The sequence below is a fragment of the Lissotriton helveticus genome, chromosome 7, assembly GCF_964261635.1.
Source record: "Lissotriton helveticus chromosome 7, aLisHel1.1, whole genome shotgun sequence".
Classification (NCBI taxonomy): Eukaryota; Metazoa; Chordata; class Amphibia; order Caudata; family Salamandridae; genus Lissotriton; species Lissotriton helveticus.
The window spans coordinates 1,280,800,311-1,280,818,048 of NC_136068.1; the positions used below are offsets into that span (position 1 = coordinate 1,280,800,311).

The window sequence follows — 17,738 nt, forward strand, 5'->3', positions numbered from 1 at the left end:
ACCCACAATCCCCCCCATGTTCAATGATCAGCTGCTAACCAATCCCGAGGCAGCCGTGATGCTACCAGGCTATGGAGTCCTAAGGGCCCGTACTTCGTGTACCAGAGCCTATAGTGACAAGTGTACAAAGGTGGGCGCAGAATCCTCAGGTCTGGACATGTTCCACTTCAGATTGGTCCGAATCTTCTGCCCTACCACTGGCCCGGGCGCCACTGAAGGAGGCCGACCGCTTTCGCGACCTAGATCGCCGGTGTCTCTTAGTCTTGGTCGTCCGACCACTCTGTTCCTGTGATGACCCCCTCGAAGTGTCCGGATTCAGTCCCGGTTGAGAGTTCGGCCGGATCCTCACTGTCTCGTCGGTCCATTTAAAGAGGTCTTCCGGAGTATTAAAAAACAGTGTCTGCGATTGGAAAATCACTCTCAGGCGAGCTGGATACAACAGGGAGTACTGAAGCTTGAGACCTCGCAGTTTCGCCTTAGCGTCCATGAAAGATTGGTGCTGCTGCTGTACTAGCTTCGTGTAATCAGGGAAAATCATTATCTTACGATTTTCGTAAAGAAGAGCCTCTCTGGTTCTCGCTTCCCTCAGAATGACATCTCGGTCATGATAGTTCAGAAGTCTAGCAATTACTGCCCTGGGCCGTTCACCCTCCGGTGGCATCTGTGACAAGGCGCGGTGTGCGCGTTCAATAACGAAGCAGGTGGACATAGCCTCCGGAGGCAACCAGGTGCTCAGCCACTGCGTGAGGAATTGTTCCATATTGCCCTTTTCACATCTTTCCGGAAATCCAATAAATCGAAGGTTGTTGCGGCGTGCGCGTCCTTCAGCATCCTCCACACGAATCGCCAGACCCCGCTGCACAGTTTCCATCGCCGCCATTTTCTTCTTGAGGGTGCCTACATCGTCCTCTACCACCGACACCCTGGATTCAGCCTCAGTGATCCGTGCCACTGCATTGCGCAAATCTTGACGCAACAGGGTGACATCTGCGCCCACGGCACCTATCTTGGCATCGAGCATATCCCTCGATTGGGTGATGGCTGCCATTAGTGCTGTGTTGTCCGGCCCTCCTCCCTGCTGTCCACCTCCCGACGGTCCAGGGCCCCCACTAGGTCCGGTGAACTTGTCGATCGTTGGCTGTTTGGTGGACCCGCCACCTCCCCTGGTCATGGCTGCCAGGTCTCCGTAAATCGCCCGCTGTATATGTAGAAATGGCCGTTGAGGGACCCCAAGCCCCGTCTCCCAAGTGCAGCAGGGGAGGGCCACGTGAAAGCAACTGTTCCCTCAGCGGGGGCCGGACAATCACATCCGTGGTGGAGAAAGCGGTCATGTTTTTTGATTCCTCAGCTAAAACTACTTGATGGTACGCGCTGGCTAAATCAATAAAAGAAAAAACTTGTGCTCCCGCTAGAGTGGAAACCAACTCATGAAGGTTAGGTAGAGGATGAGAATCAACCCAAATCGCCTCATTGACACTACGAAGGTCCACACACAACCTAAGTTCACCAGAAGATTTGATGGAAATTACAATGGGAGAAACCCATGGGGATGATTCGATTGGTTCAATGATGTTCTTTTGGCACAAATCTTTAAGCATATCTTTCAATTTGCTTCTAAAAGATAGGGGCACATTCCTCACTCTGTCGAACAGGAATAACATTATCATGTAGCTTAATAACATGCTCAAAACCTTGATATCGTCCCAAAGTACCGCTAAAAACATTAGGAAATGATTTCTTTAAATCTTCTACTAATTGGGTATTGGACACAGGAATACTAGATATACTGTGTGGTTCTACAGCAAAAACAGGGGGATTGGCTCTGGGATCAATTTTCATTTCCAATAGATATTGATGTGGCCACCCCAGAAGTGACCATCCCGATCTTGCTACATAAATTTTCCCATAAGTATGACGGCCAAAAAAATGCAAATTAGCTTCAAATTAACCAATTAGATCAATTTTGTGACCTGTGTAGCCTCCAGGTGATACATCAGGTGAGACCAAGTTTTTGTTAGGCAATTTTTCTTTAAAAACATCCAATGAAATAATGGTAAACCAAGCACATGAATCAACAAAAAATTCCATATCAACACTGTCGACCCTTACTAGACAGGAAGGAAGCTTAGTACACTCACCCTCCCCACAGACATTAATAACAGTATTGACTTGAAATTCGCCTTCATCATCAAAAGTATCACTGTCACAACAATCATGTACACAGTTTACTTTCCTTGGTAATGATTTACATAATCTAGTAAAATGGCCTTTTTTCCACATTTTGAACAAATTTTTCCCAAAGCTGGACAATTTCTACAAACTGCTAAGTGACCATCACTTCCACACCTGAAACAAAGTGGTTTCGAGTTTTTTATTTCTTGCTTTTGATTCCTGAACTTTCCATCCATTTTAAACGGAAAATCACTCCTTTGTGAATATTTTTTTTAAATTTATCAGAATCTTTAGACACATTGAAGACATCGTTCTTCTCATTGCCTCTAATTTCTTTCACAAATTTTTCTGAATGTTCGATAGACTTGGCAATGTCTATGGCATTGTTTAATGATAAATCAGATGTGGTCCAAAGCCGTTCTTGTACTTTTTTGTTATTTGTTCTCATCAAAATTTGGTCCCTTAAGACTTGCTCATAAGAAATGTGTTCAAAATCACATGTAACAGCTAATGATCGTAAAGCTGAAACGAAATCTTCAACAGGTTCATCAGCACGTTGTTTCCGTGAATAGAAAATAAACCTCTCCATAACAACATTTTTCTTTTTACCATAACGCAAATTCAATTACGACGAAGCATACTCCTATTTAACAACAAGGGGTGGTGATGGACAGAGTTTCTGAATTAAGCAGAATACTCTCACCCAGTCAAGAGATCAGGGCTAGATCCAACACCGTTTTTTAGCTCACTGCACCATCCCAGTTCAGAACCTGGCTATATGCAAATTAGTCTGTTCCTGTCCCAGTGCATGATGGGAACAGGGCAAACCAAACTACCAAGCCAATTCTTACACTGGGAAGGAAACAAGCTTCCGGGGACCGGTTTCTGGCATTTCAGCCGTCGTCGGCCCGGCTTGCTTGAATCCTGATGGTGCAATGAGCAAGGGACTCACATCTGAGTATACCCTTCCACGCTTAGGGTGGACAAAATATTTAACAACAAGGGGTGGTGATGGACAGAGTTTCTGAATTAAGCAGAATACTCTCACCCAGTCAAGAGATCAGGGCTAGATCCAACACCGTTTTTTAGCTCACTGCACCATCCCAGTTCAGAACCTGGCTATATGCAAATTAGTCTGTTCCTGTCCCAGTGCATGATGGGAACAGGGCAAACCAAACTACCAAGCCAATTCTTACACTGGGAAGGAAACAAGCTTCCGGGGACCGGTTTCTGGCATTTCAGCCGTCGTCGGCCCGGCTTGCTTGAATCCTGATGGTGCAATGAGCAAGGGACTCACATCTGAGTACACCCTTCCACGCTTAGGGTGGACAAAATATTTAACAACAAGGGGTGGTGATGGACAGAGTTTCTGAATTAAGCAGAATACTCTCACCCAGTCAAGAGATCAGGGCTAGATCCAACACCGGTTTTTAGCTCACTGCACCATCCCAGTTCAGAACCTGGCTATATGCAAATTAGTCTGTTCCTGTCCCAGTGCATGATGGGAACAGGGCAAACCAAACTACCAAACCAATTCTTACACTGGGAAGGAAACAAGCTTCCGGGGACCGGTTTCTGGCATTTCAGCCGTCGTCGGCCCGGCTTGCTTGAATCCTGATGGTGCAATGAGCAAGGGACTCACATCTGAGTATACCCTTCCACGCTTAGGGTGGACAAAATATTTAACAACAAGGGGTGGTGATGGACAGAGTTTCTGAATTAAGCAGAATACTCTCACCCAGTCAAGAGATCAGGGCTAGATCCAACACCGTTTTTTAGCTCACTGCACCATCCCAGTTCAGAACCTGGCTATATGCAAATTAGTCTGTTCCTGTCCCAGTGCATGATGGGAACAGGGCAAACCAAACTACCAAGCCAATTCTTACACTGGGAAGGAAACAAGCTTCCGGGGACCGGTTTCTGGTATTTCAGCCGTCGTCGGCCCAGCTTGCTTGAATCCTGATGGTGCAATGAGCAAGGGACTCACATCTGAGTATACCCTTCCACGCTTAGGGTGGACAAAATATTTAACAACAAGGGGTGGTGATGGACAGAGTTTCTGAATTAAGCAGAATACTCTCACCCATTCAAGAGATCAGGGCTAGATCCAACACCATTTTTTAGCTCACTGCACCATCCCAGTTCAGAACCTGGCTATATGCAAATTAGTCTGTTCCTGTCCCAGTGCATGATGTGAACAGGGTAAACCAAACTACCAAGCCAATTCTTACACTGGGAAGGAATCAAGCTTCCGGGGACCGGTTTCTGGCATTTCAGCCGTCGTCGGCCCGGCTTGCTTGAATCCTGATGGTGCAATGAGCAAGGGACTCACATCTGAGTATACCCTTCCACGCTTAGGGTGGACAAAATATTTAACAACGAGGGGTGGTGATGGACAGAGTTTCTGAATTAAGCAGAATACTCTCACCCAGTCAAGAGATCAGGGCTAGATCCAACACCGTTTTTTAGCTCACTGCACCATCCCAGTTCAGAACCTGGCTATATGCAAATTAGTCTGTTCCTGTCCCAGTGCATGATGGGAACAGGGCAAACCAAACTACCAAGCCAATTCTTACACTGGGAAGGAAACACGCTTCCGGGGACCGGTTTCTGGCATTTCAGCCGTCGTCAGCCCGGCTTGCTTGAATCCGTGATGGATCAAGCCCTGATCTTTGGACTGGGTAAGAGTGGTCTGCTTAATTCAGACACTCTGTTCATCACCACCCCCTTTTCTGAATCATTTTGTCCACCATAAGCGTGGAAGGGTATACTCAGACATGAGTCCCTTGCTCACTGCTCCATCAGGATTCAAGCAAGCCGGGCCGACGACGCCTGAAATGGCAGAAACCGGTCCCCGGAAGCTTGTCTCCTTTCTGGTGAAGAATTGGCTTGGTAGTTTGGTCTGCCCTGTTCCCATGATGCACTGGGCCAGGGACAGACTAATTTGCATATAGCCAGGTTCTGAGCTGGGATGGGGCAGTGAGCTAAATAACGGTGATGGATCAAGCCCTGATCTTTGGACTGGGTAAGAGTGGTCTGCTTAATTCAGACACTCTGTTCATCACCACCCCCTTTTCTGAATCATTTTGTCCACCATAAGCGTGGAAGGGTATACTCAGACATGAGTCCCTTGCTCACTGCTCCATCAGGATTCAAGCAAGCCGGGCCGACGACGCCTGAAATGGCAGAAACCGGTCCCCGGAAGCTTGTCTCCTTTCTGGTGAAGAATTGGCTTGGTAGTTTGGTCTGCCCTGTTCCCATGATGCACTGGGCCAGGGACAGACTAATTTGCATATAGCCAGGTTCTGAGCTGGGATGGGGCAGTGAGCTAAATAACGGTGATGGATCAAGCCCTGATCTTTGGACTGGGTAAGAGTGGTCTGCTTAATTCAGACACTCTGTTCATCACCACCCCCTTTTCTGAAGCATACTCCTAAACATTCAAATTCCCTGGATTAACTAGGGGTGGAAGAGTTTTATATTCCTTCAAGGCAATACCACCCAAACAATGTTTTAATAAAGCTAATTTCCTCTCAGCCTCACACTCTCCCTCCTCTAGTACATCTACATAAGCTAAGAACACAGGCTCCCATATTTCCCAAGTCATAGGTGGTTCCCCTGGGGATGAAAGAAAAGCAGGAGGAGGAACAATGCCAAACATTTTTAAAAGAAATAAATAAAAAAATTGTAGTCAAAATCCACTTGCAGAAGAAAATGTAGTAGTCAATTGTTCAACTGCAGGAGAAAATGTAATAATCAATGTTCACTTGCAGGAGAAAACGTCGGACTAGTAATATTAGATGGTTGCCGTGGAAACCAAAATAATTTGACTTGAGATAACATCAAATCCTTGAAGTTCCACAGAACTATTGACACAGTGTGATTGGCAAAAGAAAAGAAAATAAGTTAATACCTCACTGAGTTCACTTGGTGCAAGGTAGTTCAAATGAAAAGTCGATCGATAAATCTCATTTCACCGGAGTTGTTTTTTTTTTTAAATGGCCGTTATGTCGTTCACACGCTCTTTTCTAGGGGAAGTCGGCCTTGTTGCAGCAGCGCGTCAAACGTAGTTTGCGTGATGTTTTGGAAGGAGATCGGGCATAAACAACACAGTAACGTGTAAGCTCGAGATCTCCCTGCGTCACCGTGACCTCCCTGCGCTAAGTTTCAATCACAAAAAAACAAATTTCCACACGCTTCAAATTCAGCAAAGCTCGGCTTAACTCCTCAAAGGAAATCCTTATAAGCGGTAAGATTACGGAGAAAAATTATTTAGGCGGAGCAAAATTATTTGGCGAATCTCTGCTTCCAGCAATCCAATCTTCCTTCAATCATCAAAACGCGGTAAATTCAATCCCGCCCGTCGCCAGTGTAGGAAGACAGTAATCCGAGACTGGAAGCAAGTTGGAAAGTGACGAGGTTTATTTGTCACAACAGCTCATGTTGAAATCCAGTGTGAGAATGACCATGCATAAAACAGTCTTTAGAATGGCAAGGCTCTCCCACTTTGAAAGAAAACATTCTTCCTTAACCTCCAACACATGACTGTCACGAGCTGTGACCAGACAATCACCACGCTCGTGACAGCTCGTGTAACAGAACAGTACCCAACATTAACTTATTATTTCAGTGATATTTTTAGCTTGCAAGTGAAAATGCTTTATTTCAATTGGGCCAATGAGTTCGTCACAATATCAAAGAATGAACCTAGCCTGTAGCAGCATCTTATGTTGTTGCATCTCTGTACTGAGAGCCTCAGTTCCTGTACTCAACAGATCAGCAGTTCTCTATAAACAGGAAGCAGCATTTCTCTCCTGTCTATATCTAAACATTGTGGAAAATAAAAGTAAATGAGAACGTAACAGTGTGGTGAATTGGCAAAAGGAACACACAATGGGGACCCCGTACTTTAGAACATTGTCAAACTTCTTCCATTGTATGGAAGTCGGAACGTGGCCCAGTCCTAACTTCAGCTTCTCCTTTTTCATACTACACCATTTTTAGGTTTCGTAACCTGGCGAGGGGCGAAGCCACTCCCAGATCGAAATCTGTTGTTTTCAATAGTGAGGTTAGGACAGCCTCTGTTTCCAATTGGCTAGCTCCATAAATGGAGGCTAGCCATTGGGAGACAGAGGCTGTCAATCGCGCTTTCTCACGAAAACGCGATTCGGGGGCGTTTCTGGTGCTTTTTTTAAGCCCCGCCCCTTTGTCCCGGGCCGCGCTGCGATTGGCTGCCGGCCGGGAAACCCCCGTGACGTCAGCCAATCACAGCGCGGCCCGGGACCTGACTTATTATTTACTTTTAGTAACTGCTAATGATAATGTGTGTTTCATGCTATTAAGGCTTTATGTGTATTTATTTTTTAAAGGCTTATCCCGTGAGGCGATTGCAAGTGAATATGTGGCTGTATCTCAGCCGAAGCACGAAAGAGACACCGAGGATTGGTGTAGACAATTAAGCGGAAGCTGACAGCGGGGTGACTCGAAAACAGCAGCTTCGCAGGGATCAATTAAGTGCCTGTGGGCAGATCCCTGCCGGGGCCGCATCGACCCTGTAGATGAGCCTCCCGGTCCCCTCTGAAGACCCCCGCGTTCCGGTCCCCCGCTCGCTCCCGGAGTCTCGTCTAACCCCCCCACCCACCCCTCCCTCCCCTTCTGCCGCAGCTCTCCTCCGTCTCGCTCTGCCGCTCCCCGGGGCCCCCACCCCTCCCTCCCTCTCCAGCTGCCTCGGCTTGTTCCTGAAAGGAAGCGATTGGAAATGTCTGAATGATAAATCTGTAACCGTGACGTCGGGAAGCCACGATTTCCTGATAAAAATGCGCCGAGCTTGAAGTAGTGAGACGTGTAGCTTTCTTATTACATTGTGAAGAACTAGCAGCACCCCGGCGTGTGTGCAGGGGCGTAACACAGGGCCCCGCAGGCCCCGCGGTGCGGGGGGGCCACGCGCTCCAGGGGGCCCCTCACTCAGCGGAGCCTTCATGAACGCCCGGCTACCCTCCCCATTAATTAAATGGTGCGCGCAGCCGCGCACTCCACGTCCAGGCGGCCTCTTCATTAATTGAATTGCTGGCGCAGGGGAGTAACACAGGCCCCCCTCCTTTCTCCGTGGTGGGGCCCCATGGCCCCGCTCTTCAGGGCAGGGGCCCCCTCACTCATCTGAGGCAGCCTTCATGAAAGGCGAGGTCAGCCACCTCGCCATCAATTCAATGGTGCACGCAGCGCCGGGCTCTTAATTAATTATATGGTTGGCGCGCACACCCGGGCCCCTCTGAGGCCGTTTATGATGAAATGGTGCATGCGCGGAAGAGCCCACAGTTGTTTCCGGCCGCGTTTGCGCCGTCTTCTTCAGGGTGAGGCATAGGGTAGCAGTTAGGGTAGGGCTGATGACCTGTGACCAGACCACGCGTGACAGTGACTTTTGGTACCCATCACATGACACAGCCAGAAACAGGCCACTGCTGCTAACTTGCTCGCCTGCTTGGCCCGCCGGCTATCTGCCTGGTTCATCCTCCCCCTGCTGGTTCTCCCTTCTCAATCTGCTAGAGGGGGAGATCCGGCGTCACTGGCAGCTGAAAATGTGGAAACCTTTCCCCTCTTTAATATCTGGAGCGAGGCCCTGCTGGTTGCAGTCTGTTGGGGACTTCGTACACTACAGGTGTGGCCGGTGTGAACAGAGAGGTGAGGGGGCATGGGTTCAGACTCCGCTGTGCTGCCCGCGGCAGAGAGCAGGGAGGGGAGCGGCGGTTTTGTTGTGGGCAGAGTGTGTCTCTTATTTGTTTGGAGCTTGGTTTCGGTTTTATTGCTGGTTTTGGGAAAATTTTACGTAATGACAGTTGTTTTGCCGAGGCAGCAAGTGGCGCTATGGTGTACTTTTTGGGGATGTTTACATGGCACCACCATATTACAGTTCTAATTAATCTCCTACTATGTTGTGAATTATTTAATTATCTTCTTTCGTGCTTTATTTGAAAAACACACGCACCTCTATACCATATTGCTGGTAATTACAATATTAGTCATGTTAAATGTTTAATTGCCAGAACTTTGCTTGCCCATACATATAGCTGCACTGTACAACTGCATATGCCCAGATACTTTGAGCTGCTCAATTGTTAGGACTTTTTGGAAGCTGTTTGTTCTCAGTATGATTGCATTCCATTGGCTCTTTCAGACCTTTCAGGGGTCTCACGAGGCGTGTATTCAGTGGCACAAAACCAGTGGCAGCAATAAAGCTTTCTCACACCCCTCTGCTTAACTAAACCTGAGGCCTGGCTACAGCTTCACACAGCCTCCAGACAGCCCCCCCAAATAAGGACACTAGTTAAGTGACCTTCAATTTCTGGGGCTTTGACGCAGTTTGAAGGTTTGTTTAGAGTTTCTCGTTGCACAAATTAGTGTAATTTCTGCTATTTATATTTTCCCCCATCTTCAATGCTTCATTTTACTTGCAAGAAAGTGTCACTCATAATCGTTCAATGTCACTCATAATTACACTGAAATTATGAAAATGTCACACATAGGCAATCTGAAACCTTGGCAGCTATGTATTTTATTTCGGAGCAGCCGGGCCAGCCGACACGAGGGCACTGGGTGAGGGAGAGGGCCCTGCTGCATCATGCAGTCAGGAGACGGCGGTCCGGTGAGAGGGTGGTCCTCACCGGTGAAGATTCACGCCGGCTCAGTAAGCCTGGGGGAAGAAGAAGAACAGCACAAACCGAGAGGATTGTGGTTTGGGCTTTCAGGAACTGTGCTTCAAGGGATTCTGGGAGGAGAGACGATACGTAAGTGATCAGGTAACAGGAAAGTGGTGCATTTTCCAGTAAGGGCACATCAGTGCCACACACGGTGAAATGCTGGTGCTGTATTTGTAGAAACAGTTGCAGAATTGTTATCTTCACCAGTAGTGAGGGCTGTGTCTGGTAGAACCAGCGGTATGTAACTGTGCAGCTGCTGCATTGGAGTTTCACGAACTTTCGCCCACATCGATGTCTGCTGTTGACATTATGTCACTGTCTGTGTCGCACCTGAGCTTTACTTGACCATTATAGTGGTTCTTCTGGTGATTACCCGTCCCAGACTGGGTTGCTTTTGATTGCAAGCTGACGCCTACTGAGATTCTCAGCAGATGGCGCATGGAGTATACAGCCTTATTTCCAGGTAGGGGTGCGTTGTACGCATCTTGTGAACATGCACTTATCTGAAGGTGGGCATTATGTATCCATAGGTGGCGCGTGTGCACACATCACTCCTTTGGAAGTGAGCAGCTGAGCTCGGCACACATCGCCTCTGTATACATATTTTTTTCAGATAGACACCTTGTGTATAGTGAACGTTCCTCTGTTTATGGACACTTTGTGTCCGCAGCACCTTCTGTAAAGGTAAAGTGGGGCGCATCCTCTTGCTAACAAGCTCCCTGGGACCTTTTGTTATTCATAGGTGGGCACACATTTCCAGATGGGAACCTTTGACATTTCAGTCATCTGCACGTAAGCATATTGCGTACGCAGCGCTTATTCACAGGTGTCCCTCCATCTGTGCACAGCGCCCCTCTACAGCCAGGGCACCTCTAGTACAGAAGGTGCATCCTATGTACACCGCAGCTCCCCGTAGAATAGAACCTGCACCAAAAGGGCTTTAAAAAGATAGGGAACTGTACAGAGTTCTTCACTTACTCTGAAAACCTTTCCAAGGAGAAGGAGGGCCAAATATGAAGGATGGGCTCTCGGGGTGCCAGGGAAGGGTGAATAGAGAGTGAGAGGGGGTGAACACAATGAAGTGATGGCAGCTACAATTAGACGATCAGCAATGGGGCTTCCCACCCTTGGTGGCACCTACACAGACTGGAAGCAGGGTGGCAGCAAACGAGAGGCAGACTGACCATTGCCCAAGAGGAGGCGATATCCCCATACCGCCTCCTCTTGGACAATGGTCAGTCTGCACATGAAGGTCGTCCAGACTGGGATAGTACAGGAGGAGGGAGATTCAGTCCGAGATTTGGAAGTGTGACAGGTGACAGGTGGGGTCTAGGCCATGCATGCAGGATGGCAATCCATGCTGGTGTGAGTGCAGGCAGGGTTAGTGCATAGTGATGGCACACCAGAAGCTGCCGGCAGTAAGTTTCGAAATGTACAAATGTAAAAAGTAGAAATCTTATGTTCCTACAGTTTGGGCTTAGTCCTGCCTCTGTCTTTCATTGGCTAGCTCCATAAATGGAGGCTAGCCATTGGAAGACAGAGGCGTCCGTCATTCACCGAGGCGATTCGTGGGCGTTCCGGCAATGTTTTTCTCATCCTGCCTCTTTTCTGACGTCATGTGGCGGTGGGCGTGTATTTTTTTTTTTTGTCCCGTGATGTTTTCGTTATTTTGTAAAAGCCTTTGGCCGAAGTGGTTGTCTCATGTTGTCTTTGGTCGTCTTTTTTAGCAAGATAAAGGTGAGTGCAGCGCTTCTGTAATTCCGTGTTTTGAATGTTTACTTTTGCACAGAATGCTCCTAACACGTAATGCCCGGTGTTGTGAATGTGTGCTCGTGTTTGGCTTGTGGCTTCAGTCGTCTTTTTTAGCTCGATAAAGGTGAGTGCAGCGCTTCTGAATGCCTCGTGTCCAAAGGCGAAACCGTTGCATTGTAAATGCTTGTTTATTTTTCTGATAGGGTTGTAAATCATGAGTTAAGGTCTTTCACTACAGTTCACTAGCTCCTTTTTCATGGATTCTGTTTTAACCCATTGTTTTATCAGTTGTGTCCTTTGTTGTTCCGTTCCTTCCCCTAAGTTTTCTGCTTGTATCTAAGGCCCCCATTGTTTTTTGTAATTTATACATCTTTAGGTTTGGAGTATTGGATTGTAGGTGCGGTTTAATCAGTTGTTGTAACAAGTCCTTCCACTGCATTAGAGATACTAAAATACTTTGTTTTGTCGATTTTTTTCATCCATTCAGCAGTAGGTTACTTATTTTTGCATTATAGGACTCCCAGAAAACTGCAGATGACCTGTGGCCTAGTGCCCAGTCCTCGCATCTTCTTTAATGATCTTGAAACTACTTATGCACCATGTTCCTGTTGGTCAATATGTGAATTAAAATTATAATTCTATTTTAAAAAAATGTCGAAATACCTATACTCGGACTCTCTCTAGTAGTTCACCTCTAAGCCACCAATGTGGGTTGGCTTCCCAATTTTCTGTTTGGAAATGTAATTGTTTTTGAAACAATAATGAGTAGTTTGTTCGTGTTCTCTGTAAGAGAACTGAGATAAGGTCACATCGAATTGTTTTGTTGGTGTAGAACATTGATGAGATGGGTTTTGGAGAGACTGGACCTGTCTTTGTGCCCCTAGGGTATCTGCAATATATATGGAAAAGAGAAGAGGCATTAACGAATACCATTGCAGGTGTAGGTTTTACGAGTCTGGATACATTATTTCCAACTCATTTGCGTCCAAGCACCTTCAAGTAATTGCATTATTAGTTTCAGTAAGGCTTGTGGCATTTTCCAGTGTAGCATTTTTTCCAGAGATCATCTCAGTTTATGGTGTCAAAGGCCGTGGATAAATCAATATACACTACATAAAAATACCTTTCTTTTGAAGTGTATTCCTCAACCTATCCATTTTAATGCAAAGCACCTGTACACCGTTGAGTAGCCGTTCCTAAAATGCAATTGGTTCATTGGTAAAACCACTACTTTTCTAACTATTCATCTAGCGATTGCAGCAAATACTTAGCATTTATTTTGCTATGTATGTCTAATAGTGTTATCATATGCTAATTGTTTTGCGATATCCGTTAACCTGTATAATAGATGGGGACCCTGATGCTGCCTTTCAAAGACTCTGGGATATCCTATCCAGTGATCATAGTTGCAAAAACTGGAGTTATATTTTGAGCTCATTCCCTTGGTGCTGAAATTAATATATCCGCACTCAATCCATCTGGACCTTGGACATGTGATCTTTTACATTTTTTTATATTTATTGCCTTCATTTACAGATGGTATTAACCCATCCGATCTGATTGATTGATATGGCACTTTTAACTTCCAATATTGAACAATGGGCTTTGGTTGTTATTGTTATGGTTTGATCTATATATTTTTGTTATATAGTTGCACCATTCTTCCTCTGCAACTGGAGGTGCTTCAGTGTTCTTCTCCTCCCACCCCACAAAGTTTTATCCACGATGCCCAAGAAGAGCTTGATTTTCCATTTGCTTCACAATTGCTTTGGTCCATATTCTCTTTCTTTGTCCAAGTTATCTCACTAAGTTTATTCCGCTAGTCTTTTCTATGTTTTATTAAATGTGCTGTAAGAATTGACCCATATTTGAATGCCTCAAGTTATTATTCAACTGCACTCTTGCTTTCTCTTTTTGTCACAATAAACAGATTCCTTCACTGGTCGGTGCAGAGGCAAATTGTCTGACAGCGCATATCAATTTTCCAAACTCCCCCAAAATACTTTTTTGATTCAGAGTAAGAAGTCAGAAGGTCACCTATCATTTTAGATATTGCCCTTTTCACACCTGAAGACATGATGATCTATCGGTTATTCTTACATCATATTTGTTGACAATTATTCCAATTTCCCTCATTTGCAAATTATTGAATAATGTTAAAAATAGGTACTTATGGTCGCTCCTCCATAAGTTTTGTATCTCCATGTTGCATATTAAATGGGAATCTTCAGAGGAGATTGCTGCATAGTGTAGGATGCAGGTGCATCTTCTATTGTCAAACATGTCTGATTAATCCCCTTTAGGTCTTCCATTTTCTATTGTGAAATTTAACATATCTATCACAGTATTCAATGTTTTCACTTTGCGGTCTCCCAGAACTTCTGTTAAGGTCTCCCAGAACTTCTGTTAAGGTCTGGCCTCTCTCTTTCTTGTTGGAACTCATTCAAGGACCGAGAACATGGCAATTTTGCATTAAAATCTCCTAAAAGTAAAATGGGGGCCTTTGGATAACTCTCCCCTTCATTCTCTATTAGACCTACTAGAGATTTTAGATGTCTCTCTTGATCGTTTTGGCGAAAATATGTGTGCTCAATTATTTAAATCTGTGCTATTGCGTGCCTTACTACTACTGCCTTTAGGGATCTGGGCACCTGTATTTGCAATGGTGATAACGTTTGTGAATTCCTGAAATATTCTCGAGCTCCTTAAGTCTTTTTCACAGCTACCAAGAACATTGTTCCACCTGAAGATTTGCCATACTTTCTCTTTGCTGCCTCAGACTGTAAATAAGGAAATAATTCATCAGCACCTCCTCTGACTCCCATGTTTTTTGCAGTGCCACAATTGTGATGTCTTTCTGTTTTTCTCGATTTTTAGCGGCGTTAAGGATTTCCAGTTTCTCTTCATACCCGCTATGTTCCAGGAAATAATTTGCAACAGTGTCATCAGGACCTCCAAGGCAGGGTCGGATTGAGAGCACAATTAGGCCTGGGCACTCCCCAAAAAGCGGCCCACATTCCCTAATCATCCCTTTAATGGATTAGCATCTGGTTAGTCTCACTGGAATCTGGGTGGTTATTTTTTTATATAGTTTTGTATAGCGGAAAATCAGGCCAAATTCATTGGAGACATGAGCACCAGTTACAGTTACACAATATCAAATTCATTTTTAGTATGGAAATTAAGTAATGTGCCTCGAATCACTGGATATTAAGTTGACGCTGGGACTCGAACCTAGTTTCAAAGTCTGCAGCTCTGACCGTAGCGCTACTTTTACTTATATGCAACCCTCTCCTCGCCACCACCAAGGCCTAAAAGACACTGGCGCTGAGGTGGCAACCCCTGGCTGCTATGGAGGCCACTTCTCTTACCTCCCCCCCAGCTCATTATAGACTCCGGACATTTAGCTGGCAAGGGAGGTGCCAAAATGCACATTGCTGCTGCTCAGGGTAGGTGGGCTGGGCTATAGGTGAGAATGGCCCAATATCACCTGCACCCTGGCATTCAACACACCCTCCTTGCACCCCGATGGTCTAAAAGTGATGGCCCAGTGGGGGATAACACTGCTTCTGGCTGAGCGTGCGAGGCAGTGCGCCGAGGTGGGAATGCACCTAAGGCTAAAGAAACACCTGGGCTCCAGCCTCAGTTTACAGCATGTCAGGGGAATTTATTGCTGCATCTACCCAGTTCCAGTTTTGTGAGTTGAGGCACGCATGTTCCTTAATGTTGGTGTAAATCTGTTTGGATAATGAAGATTTTGTGACTAATATTCGTTCCCCTGCAGGCAGATTGCTGTTCCTTTAAGAGATTTTTTTTCTATCCATTACTGCTGGACCACCTTGCTGTTTTTATTGTTTTTCATAAACATCGTATCAAGTTTCTTAGTTCATCTGCTGAAAAGGATACTTCATCAGCTCTATCTCTAGTATGGAAATGGACGAAGGTGTATGGCCAAGATACTAACTGCTCGCTCTCATGTGGATGACAGACCAATTTTATATCATTTGCGGTATTTTTTTAAAGCCTTGCATGGGAACTTTACGATTTTCATTATCTTCCACCTATTGAAGTATGGATCGTGGCACCAGTCTGCAAAAATGTCCAGAATTTGAAGGACTCATTCTTCTTTATGATAGCAACCTGGATGCATTCTACCTAACTGACTCTCCCGCAGATTCCGAAACTTCAAGGGTGTGAATCGCCAATGGGCCCACCTTTTTATTGATCTGAATGATTGATGATATACCGGTTACTTGAGTAGGCTCAGTTGGCGAAGGCTTGTTCGCTGTAGTCAAAATTTCATCTTTTGATATACACGGATAATGTGTGTGCCACTTCTGCGATCTTGGTAAATTCTGGCAGAAGTTATCTTCAACATCCTTCCCAGTACCAATCAAGATTAACCATGACAACTCCAGTGTACACCACGCCACCTAGATCCAAGACTTGGGGAATCTAATCTCTGGAGCAGACAGTCCTGGTATCCTATTTAGTGGCAGGGTCCCGTGTTTCTTCACCTCAATAATTTGGTCACAGGTAGTAGAAGTACTCTCAAGAGGGCTGTAAAGCAGTCATCACGGAGCACCGCCAACTGTGTTAGGAGCAACCCTAAAATGGAGAATTAGCCCTTTGGTTTGTGAAGTGATATGCATTCTTTAGAAACTACCAGGAATTCCCCTGAAGCCCGTAGCCTTTAACATCCCCGTTAAACCCGCCACTATCTCCTACCGTTGAGACCTGTCGAACGTTCGCGACTGTACCTCACCTTGCTTTGCTGCTTCCCTGTCCTAGCACTCCAAAACAATGACTCACCTTAGAGGACCCCCAGCAGCATTAGTCACTGGAAATCGTCAATGAAATCAGCCGGTGTGAGACCAAAGGCAATAGGGCAGACAGAAAAGGGGGTGGGGGAATTCTGACTGCATAGCTGTGGGGCTGTTAGGGGTGGTGATCTGGAGGCAGCCCAAGTGCTTCAGTGCCACACTTCACTTCTCATACTTCACTTTGCAAGTCCCAGTGTTCCAGCAGCTCCCAACCGTAACCCCAGCAGCTACATGTGGCTCGCCCCAGAACTGCCTTGGTGTGCATTAGCCTTGCACTTAGCTCTTTGGTCTTTAACTTTTGATTTGTCTCTCAAGTACAGACCATTAACTAATTGGGTAACCCAAATCACGTCAAAGGACCTGGGTACAATGTGGTAAAGACAAAAAACTGTCACTACGTCCCTTATTTTGGAGGAGCCAAACCAAGGGAAACCGTAAAAGGTTGTGACTTTTCAAATAAGTTGGCCAAGTCACGGAGACAAGTTTTCACATACTTTGATATACGTAAGAGAAACATCTATTCTCTTACCAACCAACACACCAGAAAGAGAAAGACGCACATACTTTATTTTGTAGATAAGATTTTGTTTATATTCTCTTATTTTTTTTAATTCTTTTTTTATAGATTTTGTAAAGTACATAAAATATACAAATGTCGAAAGTATACCAATATATGGTTGCTCGAAAAAGAGTGAGAAGGAAAAGTGCTCATGTGCAGGGTGCACTAGAAAGGGGAAGAGTCCAAGGAAATTGATTAAATAACCTAGTCATAGTTCTACAAAGTAGACACTGGCTGCAAAGATAGTGAGGACATAAGCCAGTGTAAAATGACCTGTACACAAAATGGTTTGAACATATTATCCCATGTCAATTTCTGAGAATGATGCTGTTGTATTCAGAATATGTCATCCAAATTGTATTAGGGGAAATGGAATGTAGTACAGACCCTAAATGGAGGGGTGTTGACGTTTCGACCTGACTTAAGCTTAGGGGGTCATTTCGAACCTCTGTATGCAGGTCTTCATCAGGACAATATGGAAACGTGAGAGGCAACCGTGTGGGGCACCCACAGTTGCAAACCCTGTCAGTCCACAGCTCACAGTTTTTTTGTTTTTTTGAAAACTTTATTTAGCATTTTCTTAAAGACAAAAGCAATGCACTGTGTTCAATCAAATATCAACACAGGTAAGTGTACATGGTATAACTGATGTAATTTTCTCACAAGCACAGTTAAGGACACGAAGCATGATGTACAATGCAAGTAGTTCTTACTTAGCCCATCTCAAGGATCCTGTTG

The 17,738-nt window shown here is 45.5% G+C and overlaps 1 protein-coding gene across 2 annotated transcripts in view; it reads left to right on the forward strand.

Moving 5' to 3' along the window:
- The window catches only part of NUP85 (nucleoporin 85), a 394,523-nt gene that overhangs the window by 171,684 nt on the left and 205,101 nt on the right, over positions 1–17,738 (forward strand). Inside the window, exon 1 of one of the 2 annotated variants that reach the window (XM_078654508.1) lies at positions 6,320–6,421. The exons of the other annotated variant lie outside the window; for it this stretch is intronic. The gene's annotated coding sequence lies outside the window, so the exon portion shown is untranslated. Of the gene's footprint in view, positions 1–6,319; positions 6,422–17,738 lie in introns of those variants that run through there. 2 annotated transcript variants of the gene reach the window in all.